The sequence below is a fragment of the Lissotriton helveticus genome, chromosome 4_1, assembly GCF_964261635.1.
Source record: "Lissotriton helveticus chromosome 4_1, aLisHel1.1, whole genome shotgun sequence".
Classification (NCBI taxonomy): domain Eukaryota; kingdom Metazoa; phylum Chordata; class Amphibia; order Caudata; family Salamandridae; genus Lissotriton; species Lissotriton helveticus.
The window spans coordinates 971,437,273-971,453,401 of NC_136063.1; the positions used below are offsets into that span (position 1 = coordinate 971,437,273).

Genomic DNA, 16,129 nt, shown 5'->3' on the forward strand with positions numbered 1-16,129 from the left:
CTGCCTTTGCTACTTCCCTCATTCCTTTCTCTATTACCTACTTACTCAACTCCTTCCACTTTTTTTCTCAGTCCCTCTCTTTTCATAGTTCCTCACTCTTGTTCACTCACTCCGTCTCTATTACTCTTAGTGTCTTTGACTGATCACTGTATCACTATTTGTTCATAATGCTTTCTCTGTGTAGTTGAAGCACACTAAGGGGCATATTATGAATGCAGCCAATAAAATTATTGCTCTTTTTATTGGCAGAAAACTGGTGCAAAAGCGGCTTTAGCGGCAGTTTTCTGCCGCAAAAGCAGCTTTAGCGACACATTTCTGCCTATAAAAGCTGCAAAACTTTTATTGCCTATGTTGATAATATGCCCCTATGTTATTTACATTAGGGCTATATTGTCCAGTATAACAATCAAAATTGCTCTCCAAAGACACCAGGCAAAGCAGACGCTCCCTCAAACAGATCACCAAGCGCAATTTACCCTACTTACAATCTAGCCTGTTCTCTGTCGAGACTTTAGCAATCTTTAGAGCACAAGATAAGATTTTTTTACATGGAAGAGCCATACGTATTGCAATTCTACTTAAGAAACAAGCATTGGCATAGACAATAGGTCTCGCCTTTGGGACCTTATACGTGTTTAGCCATGCAACAGTTGATGTTGCTGCACCAAGGATATTATGCTGCATAACTAAAGACTTAGAAGGTCCAAAAGTCGATACCTATTGGCTATGCCAATGCTTGTTTTTCTTTCACTTCGTTATCTATTTTGTTTTTCACAATTATACCATCTTCTGTCTGTTTTTTGGTAAATAGATCTATTAAATAGTATCTCTTCTTTACTACCTATAGCTGTCTTTCTTGAAACATCACTCTCTGTTTACTTTCCTTATACTTACTCTTTTTTTTTAAAAAGTTTTTTTTTTGGTTAGCTCCCGGTACGCGTACCGGGAAGCTAAACCGGAAGCGAACCAAAAGAAATAGAGCTTGCCAGAGTGCTAAACATTCTAGCAATTTTTTTGGAAAGGGAAGGTAGTTCTGAAAAGAACTTTTTTTTTTATATTTTTGTTGTTTTATATTTTTTTTGTATTTTTTGAACATTTTTTGTTTTTTTTGTATTTTTTGAACGATTTTATATTTTTTTTGGTTTTTTTTTGGGGGGGGGGAACAACAAAAAACAGGCGTTGAAAAGGGCTCAACAGGAGCAAAAAAAAATTACTGGGGGCGGTTAGGGCAATTATGATTGTCATAAGCCAGGTTGATGGCATTAATACTCATGTTACCACATGATATCAACGCACCACAGTGCATACAAGTATGTTTCATGTGCCCAAAATTCTCTTGGATGTTTGGCACAGTTTCCCGTGCCTCTGCTGGTGTCAATGATATTGACGATGTTGACCTGGCCACAGGAGTTGCTGTTGGGTTTTGTTCCATATCCCGTATTTCCGCCCGGCTGTAATTAAGTGGATGCTTCCTGGTCATGTGCCGATGCATGGTATAGTTCCCATAGCTATACTTTTTATCAGTCCCTCTTGATAATTTCTCTTTGCAGATGAGGCAGGTCACATACCTCGCATTCACTTTCTTTTGCCCTGGAGGGATTGAATAAAACTGCCAGATGAAACTGGCTTTCCTATGGGAAACCCGGGGCACCTCTTCCAAGAACTGTGGTTCTTCTCCCTCCTCTTCCTCCATTTCTTCCTCTTCCCCCTCAGTGTTGGTGATGACCTGGGGAGGTGGTCCTCTCTTCCCATGAGGAGGTGGAGGTGGTGGTGGGGGTGCACCAGCTGAAGCAAGTACTGAAGCCATTGCTCTACTATGAATAAAGGTCTTCCTCTCACAATGATGAAAGTCAGAGTGAGGAAAGAAGGAGGGGTTTTCATCATTTGGGAAAAACAATAGTTCTCAACCAATGAAAAGTGTTATTTTTAGGTCACCTGACCTAGCCTTCCATAATTATGAAACTAAAAGTGAAATGAACCAATGAAAAGCTTTATTAACAAGTCACATGACTCTAACTTTCATGTTACGCGCTGCGGAACGCTCCCCGGTTAGCTTCCGGTTCGCTGCGCTTCGCGCCTCGGTCCGCGCCCGGGGACACTTCCGGGTGCGCTAACGCAGTACGTCACAAGACGCATTTCGCGGCAACGCGATACGTCGCGCTTTCGCGCCGCGGATCGCTTCCGGGGAGTTGCGTTTCGCGCCTCGGTCCGCGCCCCGGGGCACTTCCGGGTGCGCTAACGCAGTACGTCATAAGACGCATTACGCGGCAACGCGATACCGTAACTATGTTGATTTGTTACCGGTTCGCGGACCGGATCGCGGAATCGAATTGAGCTAACGGGAAGCTTCCTGGTTCGCGGACCGGGAGCGAAACAAAAAAAATATTAAAAAAAAATTATTAATAAACATATAAAATATATTTTTGGATTTAAAGAAGAATACATTTTACAGCTGTAGATATTAGCTTTTAAAAAACCAATGAAATTCACTGAAAAAACCATAGGTTATAGACCATATATAGTTAGGAATTAGCATTTACAAAACCTTGAAAATTCACTGAAAAAACCATAGGTTATAGACCATATATAGTTAGGAATTAGCATTTAAAAAACCTTATTTTACTCACACAAAACCATTGAAATTCCATATATAGTTAGTTGCACTAACTATATATCGCGCACCCGCAATCCACTGCTGATCATGTCACATATTACATCATTCATGACATGGTCAGTGACATCACTGATGACATCACTGATGACATCTCAAATGACATCACTGATGACATCACTGATGACATCTCAAATGACATCACTGATTACATCACTGATGACATCTCATTTGACATTACTGATCACATCACTGATGACATCATTCATGTGATAATACGATGAACCTCTTCAGACTCTAATATAACCTTAGATACACTCAGTGTAAACAGACACTCATAGACTGTCACTCATCCATGAAGTTACACACACACCTAGTCAGTCATGCAAACAATCAATCACACCTCCATTTCCTTAACTATACAGTTAAACACACCTTACTTATTCAAACATATACTAAAACATATTTACTCACTTATACAATCCTGGATACAAGTTCACAATGATCCATACAGCCACTCACACATTCACTGGCTCTTATGCACAGTTATTTATATATGTCAACTCTCACATGTACTGTATTTTACATATGTACTTACTTTGACATGTAGCACTGAGATATCTATTCACTCACCAATACAGTCATGCACACAGTCAACCGCCCATACAGCTGTTTCCACATGCACTTTTGAACCCATACATCTATGCAGAGAGTCATACACCTCCCAGCCACCCATACACACTCTCAGTCTCCCATACAAATACTTGGGCAACCAATCAATAACCCATATAGTTAATCATATAGCTACTGATCAACACATGCACCAGTTTACAGAACAACAGACATAATGATGCACAAATTAAGACAGTTTAGTCACTAACCCATGCACTCAGTGAGACACATTTAATCACTCACTCATACAGTCAGTCACGCACCTACTAAATCCTTTGTTCAGACACTTCTACATCCACTCATTCTTCAATATGTAAGACATATTTTAACTTTACAGAAACATACAGTCACTGGATGTTGTCATCAGTGATGTCATCAGTGATGTCATTTGAGATGTCATCAGTGATGTCATCAGTGATGTCATTTGAGATGTCATCAGTGATATCATCAGTGATGTCACTGACCATGTCATGAATGATGTAATATGTGACATGATCAGCAGTGGATTGCGGGTGCGCGATATATAGTTAGTGCAACTAACTATATATGGAATTTCAATGGTTTTGTGTGAGTAAAATAAGGTTTTTTAAATGCTAATTCCTAACTATATATGGTCTATAACCTATGGTTTTTTCAGTGAATAATATATAACAATAACTTCATGGTAAACTGCTGAAATTAAGCTTTCCAAATCTCCTGGGTTAACTATCATTTGCCCTTCTTCATTTGCTGGACCTCCAGGTAGTTGTGCAAAATGGCCTGTTAGCTCAGATGGTTAGAGCATGGTGCTAATAACGCCAAGGTCACAGGTTCGATCCCTGTACAGGCCAAGTTTAATTGTTTGAAAAAAGATTAATTTTTCTAGTGTCTCATTTTGGACTGTTTATCTCCTTGAATCACACGCTGCTTGAAGGATTGGATGGAATCAGTAGCATTTCATCATCTGCTAATTCTTCAAAAGTATTCTATATATTTAGTGAGCCTATTAGTTTAGTCTGTTAGAGCATGAAGTTAAAAACGCAAAGGACATAATTTCAATCAGTCTCCAAGCCAATACTTGATTCTCCTTTAATGTTGAAAATAGATGTATTTTCTTCTGTATCATGTTTACCTCTATATTTCCTTTGCGCAGAAGCTGATAGAATGATTAGATGAATCAATTGAATATAGGTGATGAATATTTATTTATTGCTAAACCACGTGGAAAAAACGTTAGTGGTTCAACATTCTAACACTAAGAATGGAAATCTCTTTTGTATTGCAATTTTTTTGAAGTCATATTAGTTTCTTCATGTTGATAATATGAAAGTTAATTCATATTAAACAGCTGAAATTAAGCTTTCCAAATCTCCCGGTTGAACTATCATTAGCACTGCTTCCTGTGCTGGTCCTCCAGAAGATGTGCAAATTGGCCTTTTAGCTCAGTTGGTTAGAGCGTGGTGCTAATAACGCCAAGGTCACAGGTTCGATCCCTGTACAGGCCAAGTTTCATTCTTTGAAAAAAGATTAATTTTTCTTGTGTCTCATTTTGGACTGTTTATCTCCTTGGATCAAACGCTGCTTGAAGGACTGGATGTATACATTTGATATAATTATAGAATTAATTACTATTCTTAAAGCGCCTGGAATATCTATTAATGGTTCTAAGTTCTAACGCCAAGTAACTAAATCTCTTATTTATAGCAATTTATTGAGATCATTTTTGTTTAGTCTTGTTGATAATATATAAAGATACTATGAATGTAAACAGCTGAATATAAGCTTTCCAACTATCCCGGATTAACAATCAGTAGGACTTCATCATCTGCTTCATCTTCAATAGTATGCTATATATTTAGTGACTCTATTAGTTTAGTCTGTTAGAGCATGAAGTTAAAAACGACAAGGACATACTTTCAATCAGTCTCCAAGCCAATACTTGATGCTCCTTTAATGTTGAAAATAGATGTATTTTCTACTGTATCATGTTTATCTCTATATTTCCTTTGAGGAGAAGCTGATAAAATGATTAGATGAATCAATTCAATATAGGTGATAAATATTTATTTATTGCTTAACCACATGGAAAAAATGTTAATGGTTCTAAGTTCTAACACTAAGTATGTAAATCTCTTTTGTATTGTAATTTTTTTAAGTCATATTAGTTTCTTCATGTTGATAATATATAACAATAACTTCATGGTAAACTGCTGAAATTAAGCTTTCCAAATCTCCTGGGTTAACTATCATTTGCCCTTCTTCATATGCTGGACCTCCAGCTAGCTGTGCAAAATGGCCTGTTAGCTCAGATGGTTAGAGCGTGGTGCTAATAACGCCAAGGTCACAGGTTCGATCCCTGTACAGGCCAAGTTTAATTGTTTGAACAAAGATGAATTTTTCTTGTGTCTCATTTTGGACTGTTTATCTCCTTGAATCACACGCTGCTTGAAGGATTGGATGGAATCAGTAGCATTTCATCATCTGCTAATTCTTCAAAAGTATTCTATATATTTAGTGAGCCTATTAGTTTAGTCTGTTAGAGCATGAAGTTAAAAACGCAAAGGACATAATTTCAATCAGTCTCCAAGCCAATACTGGATGCTCCTTTAATGTTGAAAATAGATGTATTTTCTTCTGTATCATGTTTACCTCCATATTTCCTTTGCGCAGAAGCTGATAGAATGATTAGATGAATCAATTGAATATAGGTGATGAATATTTATTTATTGCTAAACCACGTGGAAAAAACGTTACTGGTTCAAAATTCTAACACTAAGTATGGAAATCTCTTTTGTATTGCAATTTTTTTGAAGTCATATTAGTTTCTTCATGTTGATAATATGAAAGTTAATTCATATTAAACAACTGAAACTAAGCTTTCTAAATCTCCCGGTTGAACTATCATTAGCACTGCTTCCTGTGCTGGTCCTCCAGAAGATGTGCAAATGGCCTGTTAGCTTAGTTGGTTAGAGCGTGGTGCTAATAACACCAAGGTCACAGGTTCGATCCCTGTATAGGCCAAGTTTAATTCTTTGAAAAAAGATGAATTTTTCTTGTGTCTCATTTTGGACTGTTTATCTGCTTGGATCAAACGCTGCTTGATATTTCATATAATTTTTTAATTCATATTTGATTGTTAATCCGGGATAGTTGGAAAGCTTATATTCAGCTGTTTACATTCATAGTATCTTTATATATTATGATGATGATGATGAATATTTATTTATTGCTTAACCACATGGAAAAAACGTCAATGGTTCTAAGTTCTAACACTAAGTATGAAAATCTCTTTTGTATTGTAATTTTTATTAAGTCATATTAGTTTCTTCATGTTGATATAACAATATTATAACAATAATATTATAACAATAACTTCATGGTAAACTGCTGAAATTAAGCTTTCCAAATCTCCTGGGTTAACTATCATTTGCCCTTCTTCATTTGCTGGACCTCCAGGTAGTTGTGCAAAATGGCCTGTTAGCTCAGATGGTTAGAGCGTGGTGCTAATAACGCCAAGGTCACAGGTTCGATCCCTGTACAGGCCAAGTTTAATTGTTTGAAAAAAGATTAATTTTTCTAGTGTCTCATTTTGGACTGTTTATCTCCTTGAATCACACGCTGCTTGAAGGATTGGATGGAATCAGTAGCATTTCATCATCTGCTAATTCTTCAAAAGTATTCTATATATTTAGTGAGCCTATTAGTTTAGTCTGTTAGAGCATGAAGTTAAAAACGCAAAGGACATAATTTCAATCAGTCTCCAAGCCAAAACTTGATTCTCCTTTAATGTTGAAAATAGATGTATTTTCTTCTGTATCATGTTTACCTCTATATTTCCTTTGCGCAGAAGCTGATAGAATGATTAGATGAATCAATTGAATATAGGTGATGAATATTTATTTATTGCTAAACCACGTGGAAAAAACGTTAGTGGTTCAAAATTCTAACACTAAGAATGGAAATCTCTTTTGTATTGCATTTTTTTTGAAGTCATAACAGTTTCTTCATGTTGATAATATGAAAGTTAATTCATATTAAACAGCTGAAATTAAGCTTTCCAAATCTCCCGGTTGAACTATCATTAGCACTGCTTCCTGTGCTGGTCCTCCAGAAGATGTGCAAATTGGCCTTTTAGCTCAGTTGGTTAGAGCGTGGTGCTAATAACGCCAAGGTCACAGGTTCGATCCCTGTACAGGCCAAGTTTAATTCTTTGAAAAAAGATTAATTTTTCTTGTGTCTCATTTTGGACTGTTTATCTCCTTGGATCAAACGCTGCTTGAAGGACTGGATGAATACATTTGATATAATTATAGAATTAATTACTATTCTTAAAGCGCCTGGAATATCTATTAATGGTTCTAAGTTCTAACGCCAAGTAACTAAATCTCTTATTTATAGCAATTTATTGAGATCATTTTTGTTTAGTCTTGTTGATAATATATAAAGATACTATGAATGTAAACAGCTGAATATAAGCTTTCCAACTATCCCGGATTAACATTCAGTAGGACTTCATCATCTGCTTCATCTTCAATAGTATGCTATATATTTAGTGACTCTATTAGTTTAGTCTGTTAGAGCATGTAGTTAAAAACGACAAGGACATACTTTCAATCAGTCTCCAAGCCAATACTTGATGCTCCTTTAATGTTGAAAATAGATGTATTTTTTACTGTATCATGTTTATCTCTATATTTCCTTTGAGGAGAAGCTGATAAAATGATTAGATGAATCAATTCAATATAGGTGATGAATATTTATTTATTGCTTAACCACATGGAAAAAATGTTAATGGTTCTAAGTTCTAACACTAAGTATGTAAATCTCTTTTGTATTGTAATTTTTTTTAAGTCATATTAGTTTCTTCATGTTGATAATATATAACAATAACTTCATGGTAAACTGCTGAAATTAAGCTTTCCAAATCTCCTGGGTTAACTATCATTTGCCCTTCTTCATATGCTGGACCTCCAGCTAGCTGTGCAAAATGGCCTGTTAGCTCAGATGGTTAGAGCGTGGTGCTAATAACGCCAAGGTCACAGGTTCGATCCCTGTACAGGCCAAGTTTAAATGTTTGAACAAAGATGAATTTTTCATGTGTCTCATTTTGGACTGTTTATCTCCTTGAATCACACGCTGCTTGAAGGATTGGATGGAATCAGTAGCATTTCATCATCTGCTAATTCTTCAAAAGTATTCTATATATTTAGTGAGCCTATTAGTTTAGTCTGTTAGAGCATGAAGTTAAAAACGCAAAGGACATAATTTCAATCAGTCTCCAAGCCAATACTGGATGCTCCTTTAATGTTGAAAATAGATGTATTTTCTTCTGTATCATGTTTACCTCCATATTTCCTTTGCGCAGAAGCTGATAGAATGATTAGATGAATCAATTGAATATAGGTGATGAATATTTATTTATTGCTAAACCACGTGGAAAAAACGTTACTGGTTCAAAATTCTAACACTAAGTATGGAAATCTCTTTTGTATTGCAATTTTTTTGAAGTCATATTAGTTTCTTCATGTTGATAATATGAAAGTTAATTCATATTAAACAACTGAAATTAAGCTTTCCAAATCTCCCGGTTGAACTATCATTAGCACTGCTTCCTGTGCTGGTCCTCCAGAAGATGTGCAAATGGCCTGTTAGCTCAGTTGGTTAGAGCGTGGTGCTAATAACGCCAAGGTCACAGGTTCGATCCCTGTACAGGCCAAGTTTAATTCTTTGAAAAAAGATGAATATTTCTTGTGTCTCATTTTGTACTGTTTATCTCCTTGGATCAAACGCTGCTTGAAGGATTGGATGAATAAATTTGATATATTTATAGAATTAATTACTATTCTTAAAGCGCCTGGAATATCTATTAATGGTTCTAAGTTCTAACGCCAAGTAACTAAATCTTTTATTTATTGCAATTTATTGAGATCATTTTTGTTTAGTCTTGTTGATAATATATAAAGATACTATGAATGTAAACAGATGAATATAAGCTTTCCAACTATCCCGGATTAACAATCAGTAGGACTTCATCATCTGCTTCATCTTCAATAGTATGCTATATATTTAGTGACTCTATTAGTTTAGTCTGTTAGAGCATGAAGTTAAAAACGCCAAGGACATACTTTCAATCAGTCTCCAAGCCAATACTTGATGCTCCTTTAATGTTGAAAATAGATGTATTTTCTACTGTATCATGTTTATCTCTATATTTCCTTTGAGGAGAAGCTGATAAAATGATTAGATGAATCAATTCAATATAGGTGATGAATATTTATTTATTGCTTAACCACATGGAAAAAACGTTAATGGTTCTAAGTTCTAACACTAAGTATGAAAATCTCTTTTGTATTGTAATTTTTTTTAAGTCATATTAGTTTCTTCATGTTGATAATATATAACAATAACTTCATGGTAAACTGCTGAAATTAAGCTTTCCAAATCTCCTGGGTTAACTATCATTTGCCCTTCTTCATTTGCTGGACCTCCAGGTAGTTGTGCAAAATGGCCTGTTAGCTCAGATGGTTAGAGCGTGGTGCTAATAACGCCAAGGTCACAGGTTCGATCCCTGTACAGGCCAAGTTTAATTGTTTGAAAAAAGATTAATTTTTCTAGTGTCTCATTTTGGACTGTTTATCTCCTTGAATCACACGCTGCTTGAAGGATTGGATGGAATCAGTAGCATTTCATCATCTGCTAATTCTTCAAAAGTATTCTATATATTTAGTGAGCCTATTAGTTTAGTCTGTTAGAGCATGAAGTTAAAAACGCAAAGGACATAATTTCAATCAGTCTCCAAGCCAATACTTGATGCTCCTTTAATGTTGAAAATAGATGTATTTTCTTCTGTATCATGTTTACCTCCATATTTCCTTTGCGCAGAAGCTGATAGAATGATTAGATGAATCAATTGAATATAGGTGATGAATATTTATTTATTGCTAAACCACGTGGAAAAAACGTTAGTGGTTCAAAATTCTAACACTAAGAATGGAAATCTCTTTTGTATTGCTTTTTTTTTTAAGTCATATTAGTTTCTTCATGTTGATAATATGAAAGTTAATTCATATTAAACAGCTGAAATTAAGCTTTCCAAATCTCCCGGTTGAACTATCATTAGCACTGCTTCCTGTGCTGGTCCTCCAGAAGATGTGCAAATTGGCCTTTTAGCTCAGTTGGTTAGAGCGTGGTGCTAATAACGCCAAGGTCACAGGTTCGATCCCTGTACAGGCCAAGTTTAATTCTTTGAAAAAAGATTAATTTTTCTTGTGTCTCATTTTGGACTGTTTATCTCCTTGGATCAAACGCTGCTTGAAGGACTGGATGAATACATTTGATATAATTATAGAATTAATTACTATTCTTAAAGCGCCTGGAATATCTATTAATGGTTCTAAGTTCTAACGCCAAGTAACTAAATCTCTTATTTATAGCAATTTATTGAGATCATTTTTGTTTAGTCTTGTTGATAATATATAAAGATACTATGAATGTAAACAGCTGAATATAAGCTTTCCAACTATCCCGGATTAACAATCAGTAGGACTTCATCTTCAATAGTATGCTATATATTTAGTGACTCTATTAGTTTAGTCTGTTAGAGCATGAAGTTAAAAACGACAAGGACATACTTTCAATCAGTCTCCAAGCCAATACTTGATGCTCCTTTAATGTTGAAAATAGATGTATTTTCTACTGTATCATGTTTAGCTCTATATTTCCTTTGAGGAGAAGCTGATAAAATGATTAGATGAATCAATTCAATATAGGTGATGAATATGTATTTATTGCTTAACCACAGGGAAAAAATGTTAATGGTTCTAAGTTCTAACACTAAGTATGTAAATCTCTTTTGTATTGTTATTTTTTTTAAGTCATATTAGTTTCTTCATGTTGATAATATATAACAATAACTTCATGGTAAACTGCTGAAATTAAGCTTTCCAAATCTCCTGGGTTAACTATCATTTGCCCTTCTTCATATGCTGGACCTCCAGCTAGCTGTGCAAAATGGCCTGTTAGCTCAGATGGTTAGAGCGTGGTGCTAATAACGCCAAGGTCACAGGTTCGATCCCTGTACAGGCCAAGTTTAATTGTTTGAACAAAGATGAATTTTTCTTGTGTCTCATTTTGGACTGTTTATCTCCTTGAATCACACGCTGCTTGAAGGATTGGATGGAATCAGTAGCATTTCATCATCTGCTAATTCTTCAAAAGTATTCTATATATTTAGTGAGCCTATTAGTTTAGTCTGTTAGAGCATGAAGTTAAAAACGCAAAGGACATAATTTCAATCAGTCTCCAAGCAAATACTGGATGCTCCTTTAATGTTGAAAATAGATGTATTTTCTTCTGTATCATGTTTACCTCCATATTTCCTTTGCGCAGAAGCTGATAGAATGATTAGATGAATCAATTGAATATAGGTGATGAATATTTATTTATTGCTAAACCACGTGGAAAAAACGTTACTGGTTCAAAATTCTAACACTAAGTATGGAAATCTCTTTTGTATTGCAATTTTTTTGAAGTCATATTAGTTTCTTCATGTTGATAATATGAAAGTTAATTCATATTAAACAACTGAAATTAAGCTTTCCAAATCTCCCGGTTGAACTATCATTAGCACTGCTTCCTGTGCTGGTCCTCCAGAAGATGTGCAAATGGCCTGTTAGCTCAGTTGGTTAGAGCGTGGTGCTAATAACGCCAAGGTCACAGGTCCGATCCCTGTACAGGCCAAGTTTAATTCTTTGAAAAAAGATGAATATTTCTTGTGTCTCATTTTGGACTGTTTATCTCCTTGGATCAAACGCTGCTTGAAGGATTGGATGAATACATTTGATATATTTATAGAATTAATTACTATTCTTAAAGCGCCTGGAATATCTATTAATGGTTCTAAGTTCTAACGCCAAGTAACTAAATCTTTTATTTATTGCAATTTATTGAGATCATTTTTGTTTAGTCTTGTTGATAATATATAAAGATACTATGAATGTAAACAGCTGAATATAAGCTTTCCAACTATCCCGGATTAACAATCAGTAGGACTTCATCATCTGCTTCATCTTCAATAGTATGCTATATATTTAGTGACTCTATTAGTTTAGTCTGTTAGAGCATGAAGTTAAAAACGCCAAGGACATACTTTCAATCAGTCTCCAAGCCAATACTTGATGCTCCTTTAATGTTGAAAATAGATGTATTTTCTACTGTATCATGTTTATCTCTATATTTCCTTTGAGGAGAAGCTGATAAAATGATTAGATGAATCAATTCAATATAGGTGATGAATATTTATTTATTGCTTAACCACAGGGAAAAAATGTTAATGGTTCTAAGTTCTAACACTAAGTATGTAAATCTCTTTTGTATTGTTATTTTTTTTAAGTCATATTAGTTTCTTCATGTTGATAATATATAACAATAACTTCATGGTAAACTGCTGAAATTAAGCTTTCCAAATCTCCTGGGTTAACTATCATTTGCCCTTCTTCATTTGCTGGACCTCCAGGTAGTTGTGCAAAATGGCCTGTTAGCTCAGATGGTTAGAGCTTGGTGCTAATAACGCCAAGGTCACAGGTTCGATCTCTGTACAGGCCAAGTTCAATTGTTTGAACAAAGATGAATTTTTCTTGTGTCTCATTTTGGACTGTTAATCTTCTTGAATCACATGCTGCTTGAAGGATTGGATGGAATCAGTAGCATTTCATCATCTGCTAATTCTTCAAAAGTATTCTATATATTTAGTGAGCCTATTAGTTTAGTCTGTTAGAGCATGAAGTTAAAAACGCAAAGGACATAATTTCAATCAGTCTCCAAGCCAATACTTGAAGCTCCTTTAATGTTGAAAATAGATGTATTTTCTTCTGTATCATGTTTACCTCCATATTTCCTTTGCGCAGAAGCTGATAGAATGATTAGATGAATCAATTGAATATAGGTGATGAATATTTATTTATTGCTAAACCACGTGGAAAAAACGTTACTGGTTCAAAATTCTAACACTAAGTATGGAAATCTCTTTTGTATTGCAATTTTTTTGAAGTCATATTAGTTTCTTCATGTTGATAATATGAAAGTTAATTCATATTAAACAGCTGAAATTAAGCTTTCCAAATCTCCCGGTTGAACTATCATTAGCACTGCTTCCTGTGCTGGTCCTCCAGAAGATGTGCAAATTGGCCTGTTAGCTCAGTTGGTTAGAGCGTGGTGCTAATAACGCCACGGTCACAGGTTCGATCCCTGTACAGGCCAAGTTTAATTCTTTGAAAAAAGATGAATATTTCTTGTGTCTCATTTTGGACTGTTTATCTCCTTGGATCAAACGCTGCTTGAAGGATTGGATGAATAAATTTGATATATTTATAGAATTAATTACTATTCTTAAAGCGCCTTCAATATCTATTAATGGTTCTAAGTTACAACGCCAAGTAACTAAATCTTTTATTTATTGCAATTTATTGAGATCATTTTTGTTTAGTCTTGTTGATAATATATAAAGATACTATGAATGTAAACAGCTGAATATAAGCTTTCCAACTATCCCGGATTAACAATCAGTAGGACTTCATCATCTGCTTCATCTTCAATAGTATGCTATATATTTAGTGACTCTATTAGTTTAGTCTGTTAGAGCATGAAGTTAAAAACGCCAAGGACATACTTTCAATCAGTCTCCAAGCCAATACTTGATGCTCCTTTAATGTTGAAAATAGATGTATTTTCTACTGTATCATGTTTATCTCTATATTTCCTTTGAGGAGAAGCTGATAAAATGATTAGATGAATCAATTCAATATAGGTGATGAATATTTATTTATTGCTTAACCACATGGAAAAAATGTTAATGGTTCTAAGTTCTAACACTAAGTATAAAAATCTCTTTTGTATTGTAATTTTTTTTAAGTCATATTAGTTTCTTCATGTTGATAATATATAACAATAACTTCATGGTAAACTGCTGAAATTAAGCTTTCCAAATCGCCTGGGTTAACTATCATTTGCCCTTCTTCATTTGCTGGACCTCCAGGTAGTTGTGCAAAATGGCCTGTTAGAGCGTGGTGCTAATAACACCAAGGTCACAGGTTCGATTCCTGTACAGGCCAAGTTCAATTGTTTGAACAAAGATGAATTTTTCTTGTGTCTCATTTTGGACTGTTAATCTTCTTGAATCACACGCTGCTTGAAGGATTGGATGGAATCAGTAGCATTTCATCATCTGCTAATTCTTCAAAAGTATTCTATATATTTAGTGAGCCTATTAGTTTAGTCTGTTAGAGCATGAAGTTAAAAACGCAAAGGACATCATTTCAATCAGTCTCCAAGCCAATATTTGAAGCTCCTTTAATGTTGAAAATAGATGTATTTTCTCCCGTATCATGTTTACCTCCATATTTCCTTTGCGCAGAAGCTGATAGAATGATTAGATGAATCAATTGAATATAGGTGATGAATATTTATTTATTGCTAAACCACGTGGAAAAAACGTTACTGGTTCAAAATTCTAACACTAAGTATGGAAATCTCTTTTGTATTGCAATTTTTTTGAAGTCATATTAGTTTCTTCATGTTGATAATATGAAAGTTAATTCATATTAAACAGCTGAAATTAAGCTTTCCAAATCTCCCGGTTGAACTATCATTAGCACTGCTTCCTGTGCTGGTCCTCCAGAAGATGTGCAAATTGGCCTTTTAGCTCAGTTGGTTAGAGCGTGGTGCTAATAACGCCAAGGTCACAGGTTCGATCCCTGTACAGGCCAAGTTTAATTCTTTGAAAAAAGATTAATTTTTCTTGTGTCTCATTTTGGACTGTTTATCTCCTTGGATCAAACGCTGCTTGAAGGACTGGATGAATACATTTGATATAATTATAGAATTAATTACTATTCTTAAAGCGCCTGGAATATCTATTAATGGTTCTAAGTTCTAACGCCAAGTAACTAAATCTCTTATTTATAGCAATTTATTGAGATCATTTTTGTTTAGTCTTGTTGATAATATATAAAGATACTATGAATGTAAACAGCTGAATATAAGCTTTCCAACTATCCCGGATTAACAATCAGTAGGACTTCATCATCTGCTTCATCTTCAATAGTATGCTATATATTTAGTGACTCTATTAGTTTAGTCTGTTAGAGCATGAAGTTAAAAACCCCAAGGACATACTTTCAATCAGTCTCCAAGCCAATACTTGATGCTCCTTTAATGTTGAAAATAGATGTATTTTCTACTGTATCATGTTTATCTCTATATTTCCTTTGAGGAGAAGCTGATAAAATGATTAGATGAATCAATTCAATATAGGTGATGAATATTTATTTATTGCTTAACCACATGGAAAAAATTTTAATGGTTCTAAGTTCTAACACTAAGTATGTAAATCTCTTTTGTATTCTAATTTTTTTAAGTCATATTAGTTTCTTCATGTTGATAATATATAACAATAACTTCATGGTAAACTGCTGAAATTAAGCTTCCCAAATCTCCTGGGTTAACTATCATTTGCCCTTCTTCATATGCTGGACCTCCAGCTAGCTGTGCAAAGTGGCCTGTTAGCTCAGATGGTTAGAGCATGGTGCTAATAACGCCAAGGTCACAGGTTCGATCCCTGTACAGGCCAAGTTTAATTGTTTGAACAAAGATGAATTTTTCTTGTGTCTCATTTTGGACTGTTTATCTCCTTGAATCACACGCTGCTTGAAGGATTGGATGGAATCAGTAGCATTTCATCATCTGCTAATTCTTCAAAAGTATTCTATATATTTAGTGAGCCTATTAGTTTAGTCTGTTAGAGCATGAAGTTAAAAACGCAAAGGACATAATTTCAATCAGTCTCCAAGCAAATACTGGATGCTCCTTTAA

General features: G+C 34.8%; 15 non-coding genes across 15 annotated transcripts; all 15 read left to right on the forward strand.

The window, feature by feature from the left end:
* The first annotated feature begins 4,039 nt into the window (after nucleotides 1-4,039).
* Nucleotides 4,040-4,113, forward strand: TRNAI-AAU (transfer RNA isoleucine (anticodon AAU)). Its single transcript has one exon. It is a non-coding gene; the product is annotated as a tRNA-Ile (tRNA).
* A 580-nt stretch (nucleotides 4,114-4,693) lies between these two features.
* On the forward strand, nucleotides 4,694-4,767 carry TRNAI-AAU (transfer RNA isoleucine (anticodon AAU)). Its single transcript has one exon. It is a non-coding gene; the product is annotated as a tRNA-Ile (tRNA).
* A 789-nt stretch (nucleotides 4,768-5,556) lies between these two features.
* On the forward strand, nucleotides 5,557-5,630 carry TRNAI-AAU (transfer RNA isoleucine (anticodon AAU)). Its single transcript has one exon. It is a non-coding gene; the product is annotated as a tRNA-Ile (tRNA).
* A 579-nt stretch (nucleotides 5,631-6,209) lies between these two features.
* TRNAI-AAU (transfer RNA isoleucine (anticodon AAU)) lies at nucleotides 6,210-6,283 on the forward strand. Its single transcript has one exon. It is a non-coding gene; the product is annotated as a tRNA-Ile (tRNA).
* Nucleotides 6,284-6,733: 450 nt separating this feature from the next.
* Nucleotides 6,734-6,807, forward strand: TRNAI-AAU (transfer RNA isoleucine (anticodon AAU)). The gene has a single exon. It is a non-coding gene; the product is annotated as a tRNA-Ile (tRNA).
* A 580-nt stretch (nucleotides 6,808-7,387) lies between these two features.
* On the forward strand, nucleotides 7,388-7,461 carry TRNAI-AAU (transfer RNA isoleucine (anticodon AAU)). Its single transcript has one exon. It is a non-coding gene; the product is annotated as a tRNA-Ile (tRNA).
* A 790-nt stretch (nucleotides 7,462-8,251) lies between these two features.
* TRNAI-AAU (transfer RNA isoleucine (anticodon AAU)) lies at nucleotides 8,252-8,325 on the forward strand. Its single transcript has one exon. It is a non-coding gene; the product is annotated as a tRNA-Ile (tRNA).
* Nucleotides 8,326-8,904: 579 nt separating this feature from the next.
* TRNAI-AAU (transfer RNA isoleucine (anticodon AAU)) lies at nucleotides 8,905-8,978 on the forward strand. The gene has a single exon. It is a non-coding gene; the product is annotated as a tRNA-Ile (tRNA).
* A 790-nt stretch (nucleotides 8,979-9,768) lies between these two features.
* TRNAI-AAU (transfer RNA isoleucine (anticodon AAU)) lies at nucleotides 9,769-9,842 on the forward strand. Its single transcript has one exon. It is a non-coding gene; the product is annotated as a tRNA-Ile (tRNA).
* A 580-nt stretch (nucleotides 9,843-10,422) lies between these two features.
* Nucleotides 10,423-10,496, forward strand: TRNAI-AAU (transfer RNA isoleucine (anticodon AAU)). The gene has a single exon. It is a non-coding gene; the product is annotated as a tRNA-Ile (tRNA).
* A 778-nt stretch (nucleotides 10,497-11,274) lies between these two features.
* On the forward strand, nucleotides 11,275-11,348 carry TRNAI-AAU (transfer RNA isoleucine (anticodon AAU)). The gene has a single exon. It is a non-coding gene; the product is annotated as a tRNA-Ile (tRNA).
* Nucleotides 11,349-11,927: 579 nt separating this feature from the next.
* Nucleotides 11,928-12,001, forward strand: TRNAI-AAU (transfer RNA isoleucine (anticodon AAU)). Its single transcript has one exon. It is a non-coding gene; the product is annotated as a tRNA-Ile (tRNA).
* A 1,444-nt stretch (nucleotides 12,002-13,445) lies between these two features.
* Nucleotides 13,446-13,519, forward strand: TRNAI-AAU (transfer RNA isoleucine (anticodon AAU)). The gene has a single exon. It is a non-coding gene; the product is annotated as a tRNA-Ile (tRNA).
* Nucleotides 13,520-14,950: 1,431 nt separating this feature from the next.
* TRNAI-AAU (transfer RNA isoleucine (anticodon AAU)) lies at nucleotides 14,951-15,024 on the forward strand. Its single transcript has one exon. It is a non-coding gene; the product is annotated as a tRNA-Ile (tRNA).
* Nucleotides 15,025-15,813: 789 nt separating this feature from the next.
* Nucleotides 15,814-15,887, forward strand: TRNAI-AAU (transfer RNA isoleucine (anticodon AAU)). The gene has a single exon. It is a non-coding gene; the product is annotated as a tRNA-Ile (tRNA).
* Nucleotides 15,888-16,129: the final 242 nt, after the last annotated feature.